The following is an 8,539-nucleotide window of genomic DNA, read 5'->3' as shown; positions in this document are numbered from 1 at the left end:
CGGTTCCACTGCTCTTGTAGATCATAATTCTACTTTAATGCCCTTTCCATGATCGCGCCCATGAAGGTTTGTTGATCAAAAATGGCTTGGGAATATTCGGGCAAATTCCCAAACGTGGGCGGTCTTTGTCTTTCTACCACCTCTTGCTTCGTTCCTTGATAAGCCCAATTCGAATCATACAGCCTTTGTGCATAGTCAAATGCACTCCCCACATAACCCGATTGCATACCCGGTTGCATTCTATCCCAACTTGGTCCCGCTTGATCCGTTTCCATGTGATTTACATTTGGATCATCATGATACACGTTATCACCACTTACCTCTTCTACACTTTCCAGGTCATCCGCTTCACCCGCATTCAACGGTCTTGCATCTTCCTTCAAAACTCTCCATCTTCTCCCATCACTCTTCAATTTATGATACCGTTTGGATTGTGAATATACCCAACCCGACCCCAAATGTTCAATATCGAAAGGTTTGAACTTTTTGTAAGACCCTTTATCACCTACACCAATTGCCCCGTACTTCTTTAACAATGCAGTGATCAATCGACAGTGAGGTATGATTTTTCTATCCACACTGTTTCGGCTTATCCATATGTTACTCATTACTAAGAAACGGTATGAAATAAGCGGTGATCCATGCAACATTGTGTATTATATTGGAACTTCGGGATATCGTACCTCGACCCTATCACCCCGACGTGGGATGATGTTATTGATGCTTATTATTAACATCAATTTTGCTTCCATTCTCAAATTTTTTCGGTACAATTTCCCGGCGTATGTCTCAGGCAAAAAAAGATCATCTAACATGGTGTTCCACATCAGGTGCTTCTCGGGGGCCAAATACAAATCATCCAAACTTGGAAACATATACTGGTTCTGCGGTTTACTATCAAATTTTGCTACCCTTCTCAAACTATCAAACGACATTTCCACATGAACCCCATTCACCGTACCAATTAACCTGTCCTTTGATGGATGGTTACCTGTAACCCGTCGCAAGGTAGCTACTCATTCTTGAATCTCTACATCAAATAAGTTAGTTGATTCGTTGTCCCAACACTTTAAGGCTGCTTCCCAACCCAATGCTCTGAATTTATCGGTAACCCCAAATGGCCCAAAGTCTACTTCTTTAACTTCTTTTTCGCAAATAAACGCATCAGTTCGCTGCCTCAACGAGTTCATTTGCTCATGAAATAGTGTTGCTTGCCATTCCTGAGGCTGATCAGCCAAAGACCCTGACTTCCAAATCGTCTTTACACCAATTTGATCTTCTTCCTCTTCATCTACATCTGCTTGAAGAACTAACCTTCTTCTTTTTGGTTGATCAGTAGGGTTGCTCGAGGAACCAACCGGTTCTTTCCCTTTTCGACCCATTCTGAACATACAAGCAACAACAAAAGAGCAAGTTATTCACTTTTCAACCTTAAACATCCCCACACTTGCTTAACATTATGATTGAAGATGCTACTTAGACACATATTCACTTTTTCATACAATTTTTCAAAAATTTTAGCATTATGTCCCCTATGTAACCAATAATGTGCCCATAATTATGTTCCAATTCATGCTAACCATCTTCAACCATAACCCATTCAAACTCACTATTAATATTATTCAACCATTCAAGCAAGTGTGGATATAAACAATTATGAACAACTTACAATTCTATTGCAATACACCATCAAGAATGAAAGTAATTTACATACCTTGGTGTTGTGGAAGATGAAGATGAACAAAGCTTCAAAATATGCCAAATCCCACAAAATTCGGACTTGATTATCCAAAATAGACCAGCAAAACGAAAGATTCTCTCAAATACAATGGTATAATTGAAAAACTTCTAAGATTCTAGCCAATTTAGACCTAAAAATCAATTGATTTGGTTAGGAAATAAGAAAGTTATGATAGTATGATGTATGAAATTAGGGTTTTAAGGTTTGGGGAAGATGAGGAAGATGTTAGTGAAATATGTGGTGAATGAGATAAAAACCCGTTTATGTGGTGTAGGTTAAATGTGTATTTTTTTTTATTTAATTTATAAATACAAAACGAAAACCTACAAAAACCAAAAATTCAAAAATTACCCACCCCCCTTGAAAAGTCTGAGTTGTCCCCAACACGGTAAAGAAAATCGTTAAAAATTCCCACACTTGAGTCGAACTTACTTAAGACGCGAATGGTAATTTTTAAAACCAAACTTAAGAAGAACTAAATTAACCTAAACTAAAATATACAACATACCTTGGCCTCTTAATTTGTTTCCTCATCCAGCGAGCGTAACAAGTAACTCACCCGGTCCACATCGAGCATATTGATGTCCTTTCCTTCCAAATACGGTTTCAGTCTTTGACCGTTCACCACTTGTTTTGTTTGCTCTTGAACATCTTCGATCTCCACGTCACCAAATTGGCCCACTCTTGTGATGATATATGGGCCCATCCACTTGCTCTTTAACTTACCCGGAAATAATTTTAACCTTGAATTATACAACCACACCTTTTGACCCACTTCAAAAGTTCTTTTTCTCAACTTTGCATCATTGACCTTTTTTAGTTTGTCTTTGTATGCGGAAGCACATTCATACGCTTCATCCCAGATTTCCTCAATCTTATTTAACTTCAACTTCCTCAATTCACCCGCTTCCTTATAATCCGCGTTAACATTCTTGATTGCCCAAAACGCCCTATGTGCCAACTCCATTGGTAAATGACACCCTTTACCATAAACTAACCGATAAGGAGTTGTGCCAATAGGAGTTTTGTAGGCGGTCCGATATGCCCACAACGCATCATTTAACTTAGAAGACCAATCCTTCCTATCGACCCGCACCGTCTTCATCAAGATTTCTTTAATTTGGCGATTGGACTTCAACTTGTCCACTAGTTTGCGGATGATAAGGAGTAGCAATTCGGTGGTTCACGTTATATCTTTTTAAAAGCTTTCCAAAGTTGAAATTCTTAAAATGTGACCCACCATCACTAATAATAACCCACGGGATACCAAACCGAGCAAAGATGTTTGATTGAACGAATTTGCAAACTACCGAGTGGTCATTGGTTCTTGTTGCTACCGCCTCCACCCACTTGGACACATAATCGACCGCAACCAAGATATATAAAAATCCATTTAAGTTCGGAAACGGGCCCATAAAGTCAATTCCCTATACATCAAAAATCTCTAACACCAAAATTGGTTACAATGGCATTTCATCCCGTTTTGAGATACTACCCAACTTTTGGCAATTCAAACAATGTCGGGCATACTCACTTGCATCTTTAAAAATCGTGGGCCAATAAAACCCACATTGGAGCACCCGGTAACCCGTCTTTTGACCGCTAAAATGACCTTCGCACACCGATGCATGTGCATGAGTCAAAACTTCCCACACCTCGGAATCGGGAATACACCTCCTTATCATTTGATCCGAACCAATCTTAAACAAGTCCGGTTCATCCCAAATATATTGTTTCACTTGGGCCATGAACCGTTGCCTTCTTTTCTTCACCTAATGACTTGGAATAGACCCCGTTTCTAGATAATTCACAAAGTGGGCATACCACGGTGCGGTTGACACGGCTAACAAATGTTCGTCGGGAAACCGTTCGTTTATCTCCATCGGGTCATCGACACCCTCTAATGGAATTCGGGATAAGTGATCCGCTACTACATTTTCACAACCTTTTTTTATCCTGAACCTCTAAATCAAACTCTTGCAAAAGCAATACCCATCGAATTAAACGTGCTTTCACATCCTTCTTCTCTATCAAATATCGAATGTAGGTTCCCAGCCGGATCTACACGGAATATCTCGTTCTACGTAGGTGCGGAATCCCTACGTAAGACGATACGAGCGTAGAAGACGATACACGTTAACACGATCAAACACACGTTACAATAAACAAATACACGTTGTATTGCAACTGGAAACACGTGATTCACTGATCACCGATTACACAAACTCGTAAACTCTAATGATAACTCGTTAAAAACTCTCTCTCGTCCACTGATCTAGCCGTAACCTAGCAGTTTATATAACACGACAACTTCGCCTAGCGTGTTTAGGCGAAGTTGTCCCTAACTTCTCTTGTTCCACAAGTTCGCCTATATCAGCGAACTTGTGAGAACTTCGCTTACATCCAAATACAAATCCAACTAACTCGATTACAGACACTAGACACTGAACTACTGACATCATGTACCAACAGACTCCCCCTTGGCAGTAGCTTCATATCTCTATCTTCAAGCACGTGTCTTGTAATCTTCAACAATCTTGTATCTTTCATCTTCAAGCATGAACTCCTTCTCGTACACAAACCGAAACAACTCTTTGATATTTCTTCGCTTCTTCTTTCCAAGCAGGAATATAAAATATTTTCTTCTCATTCAGCACCTGCAGATCAGCTTGAGACAAATTCACCAAGTGCATTGGATCATACACTCTCAGCAGCTCTTGTTCATCTTCATTCTCCATTACTGCTTCAGCTGTTTCACAATCAACGTACCACCACTTCAGATCCTTGAGCACATCCTTGGGCATTTGTTTCATCGGTACTTCTTTTAGACACCGGATCGGCTTATACTTCATGATCATCCAAGGCGTGCCATCTGCTCTCATTCCTCTATCTTTATCTTCAATAAGTTTTCCTTTCTGTTGTTTCAACAGCTCGAACTTTTTCTCCTTTATACTTTCCTTCCAAACAATCTTTCCAATGACCCTAGCCATGTTATCATCACTCCTGTTTATCAACCCCAATCTGGCTAAGTCCTTCACTTCACACTCAGGCAATGTATTCAACGATCTCAACAACCTCTTGAAATACTGAACCCCATCATACCTTTTAATCACAAAGAGCCTCAACTGCTCATCATATAACCAGCATATAATCCCCTTTTTCGATTCAGCATAACCTCTGATATTGTAACTTTTCTTGAACATAGTAGGGACCGCCGGTTTCTTAGTCTTTACAAACCACTGAGCGTAGCCTTCTTTCCATCTTGGCTGCTCTTCCCATTCTGTCTCATCGCTTCCCATATCTTGACCTATATCTGCCTTATCAACTTCCGGAATCTCGTGCTCAATGTTCTCCTCTACAATTTCTCCCTCTTCAATCTCACTGTCTATGACAGTTTCAGCACCAATCTTCTCTATCTTTTCAACCGGTAACACATCATCATCACCTATAACATCATCATCCATCATCTCAGCATCCACGACCACCACCTCATCACCCTCTGAACCGCCAGCTGCACTTGTTGACTCCCCCTGAGATGTGGAAGTCCCAAGAGCTTGTTCAGTTCTTGGCAACTCTCCACCTGCACCTTTCGATGCATTGGGATCATCGTCTCGATTATTACGCTTCTTAGTCCTCAGCTCATCACCCTTACAGCTCGTCTCCCCCTGAGATGCCAAGAACTGTTTCAAAGCATCAATTATTTTTCCATGTTCGATCAGCAGGGACGACTGTATCTGATTCTCTGCAACGAGGCGCTGAATAGCATGGGTCTGGATAAGATTTACCCTTGATTGTTCTGCCACGACCCTTTCAAGCGCTGCTATTCGTTCCGAGTCGGATAAGGTTGTATAGAAATCAAACCTCAGATGCGATATATCTTGAGTGTACTGAGGAGGGATTTCCAATGTAACCGGGACCTAAGAAGTAGGCTTAAACGTAACCGCAGGTGGTATCGTAACTGACAACCCTGCAGTAGCTACAACTGTCGACTCAATAAATCTTACCACGACCTCCGTTGGAGTAAGAGTTGGAGGTGGCAAAGATACAATCTCCGGAGCCGAAAGCTGGAATGAAGTGGGTGGGATGCCAAACGAGGATGAAGTAGCCACCACGGGAACGTCCGTGGAGCTTGTCCCTGTAACAGGTAATGATGTCGGAACCATGGTCATACCGGACAGTGCGGGTGGAGTGAAACGTACCACCCTTGAGCTCTCACCAGCTCCCGAACCTGCAACTGTCCGTTCCCTTCTCGATCTACGAACCAACTGATGTAAATCTTCTTCAAAATCTGAATCACTGTCAACATCGTCTCTCTTTCTCTTCCCTTGAACCCTTTCTTGTGTTACTAAAATCCGTCTCGCTTCAGCCACATCATCATCTGACGAATGAGAATCAGCCACCGTCGGAGCTGCCCTAGCCACATTCACACTAGAAACCCGTGCAGCCGAGACCTGTACATTTTCTTCAGGGTCAACATGATCCATATAAAAAAATCCTTGACCTCCAAACGCTTCATCAAGGTCTACATTTTCCTCCGGTGACACAACAGGAGCAGCAGGTATAGCTTGTTGTACCTCAGGTGGTTGAGGTGCTCCAGCCTGTTGTGGTGCTGGATCCCGAAACTCGTCCTCTCGAGCTGGAACATACTCTGGGTTGATCAAGTACCCGAATAATGGAGTATGTCGAGGACGGAGCTCAGGCTTGCTTCTTACACTCGATGATCTACACTGAGCGAAGATCCTCTTGCTTACACTTTCCACATATCTAATTGGGCGGCGCTGAGGTAACGTGGGAGCAACATGATTCAAGATCATTTGTAGGAATCTTGGATACATAAGAAATCTCTCACGCGCCACCGCTCGTCTCTGACGATCTATCTCGTAGAATACCATCTGACTAAAGCTGTAACGCTTATTGTAAGTCAGTGCAGTCATTGCCAACTGCATGGTCGCGCCCATTCCATCTGTACCAGCCTTTCTCCCCGACATACACACGATCATCACGTGCATGAGAAAGCGCCACTGGTCTAGCAAGAACCCCTTGCGTCTCTGAGTATCCCCCAAAGGACCAGAATATCCCATCCTCAGAAACGCACCATCTCGGAATGGAGCTACAAAGTCTGTAGGATCGTCTCGCGTTTCATCCCCAAACTGTAAAGCCACCCTGATCTGTTCAGATGAGAACTGAACTATCTGATTGTTAACCGTTGCAGCATAACCGGGGGCTCGACTCGACAGTCATATTCTACTGTCTGCCAGAAATCTTCAATGTTTGGCAAAGATATCGACAGTGTTGTGGTAATCGCGTGGAATATACGCGAGCGTAGTTGAAACGTGATGATCTCGCGGAAATCATCAACACCGCTCGCATCCGGGTCCAATGTGATGTACATGTTATGCCCCGGGAAAAACTGTCGGTTGTTGTCTCCACCTTCGTCACCACCTGCACCACCTGCTCCAGCTACAGCTGCCATTTCTGCAACAAAAACAGACTAAGTTAGAGAATCGTCGAGGCAAATCACAAGTTCGCCTGTTACCATGAGCGAAGTTATGATTTATTTTGTATAGGCGAAGTTAGAGGTGGGGCGAAGTTGGGAACAACTTCGCCTCAACTTGAACTTCGCCTGATCAATGTTAAGTAAAAAGGGCCAGGCGAAGTTAATGATAACTTCGCCTAACCACAACTTCGCCTCATATACTGTTACATAATTAATTGTCAGGCGAAGTTAAACCTCAAGCGAAGTTAAGGATAACTTCGCCTAAACTGTAAGTTCGCCTGAATATGAATCGGCAACAGTTAGACGTTCAATACGAAGTGATTTCGGTCAATTTGGAGAATGCGGATCTCGTAAAACATGTTTTTAACATCAAGTTGATTACGACCACGTAATAACAGGTTTGAAAATCGGGTGTTGAGGTTTCGATAGACCGAGCGCACGAAACGGGTCGAAACGACGTTTGATTAACATCAATGACAGTGATTATATGATTAAATCAACACTACACACCTATAACTCGAATTAGAACTGAGAAAAACAACACAGATTTGATTCGAGATATAAGTTCGCCTTGATTACTGGTAATAAGTTCGCCGGGTTTGAAAATAATAACAAGTCTGACCAAAAATTTCTTTATATATAGGGTCAAAGTTATACAGGCGAGGTTATGGATTACTTCGCCTATTGCAGGCGAAGTTATGGATAAGTTCGCCGATATGAAAATTTTCACAACAAACCCCTATAATTTGAACAATTTGCAATTAAGTTTTAAAACATCCTTTAAAGAGTTAAATGATACGATCAAGACCAAGTAACCAGGTATTAAATCATACAACTACATAAGTAGAAAAAATTTTAACAATAAGGTATACGGGATCAAATTTCAGTCTCGACAGGGACTACCACGTTTTAGAAAAGATCCGAACAGGAATCATACTAATTACGTGACTGTCACATAGATCCATGTTCAGCTGTATTATGACATAAAGAAACAAGTTGTAAGCAGGTAAATAACTTAAAATGGTTTTCATCGCTTCTGTGATACGGGTTAGGTTCAATTAAGCCCAAAACTTAAATGGGCAACATCTCAGAGATTATGATGTCTCCTATCTATTCTCAAAGCGTATTTGGCTTTCCCCAAGTCACCCCGAGTTGACCTCGACCCGTAGTGTCTGATTAAATAGTAAGTACTCTTCGATCTTTAGACTCTTCTTCCCGTTCTCTTTCTTACATCTTGATTGAGAAGTATTAACATTATGAACTCTAGAATGTCTCAATAAGACACATTTTTTTTTAAGTAT

The sequence above is a fragment of the Bidens hawaiensis genome, unplaced genomic scaffold (genome assembly GCF_021521415.1).
Source record: "Bidens hawaiensis isolate Kalapana, Puna unplaced genomic scaffold, B.hawaiensis_p1.1 tig00001647_1, whole genome shotgun sequence".
NCBI lineage: Eukaryota > Viridiplantae > Streptophyta > Magnoliopsida > Asterales > Asteraceae > Bidens > Bidens hawaiensis.
This window is presented reverse-complemented; position numbering follows the sequence as displayed.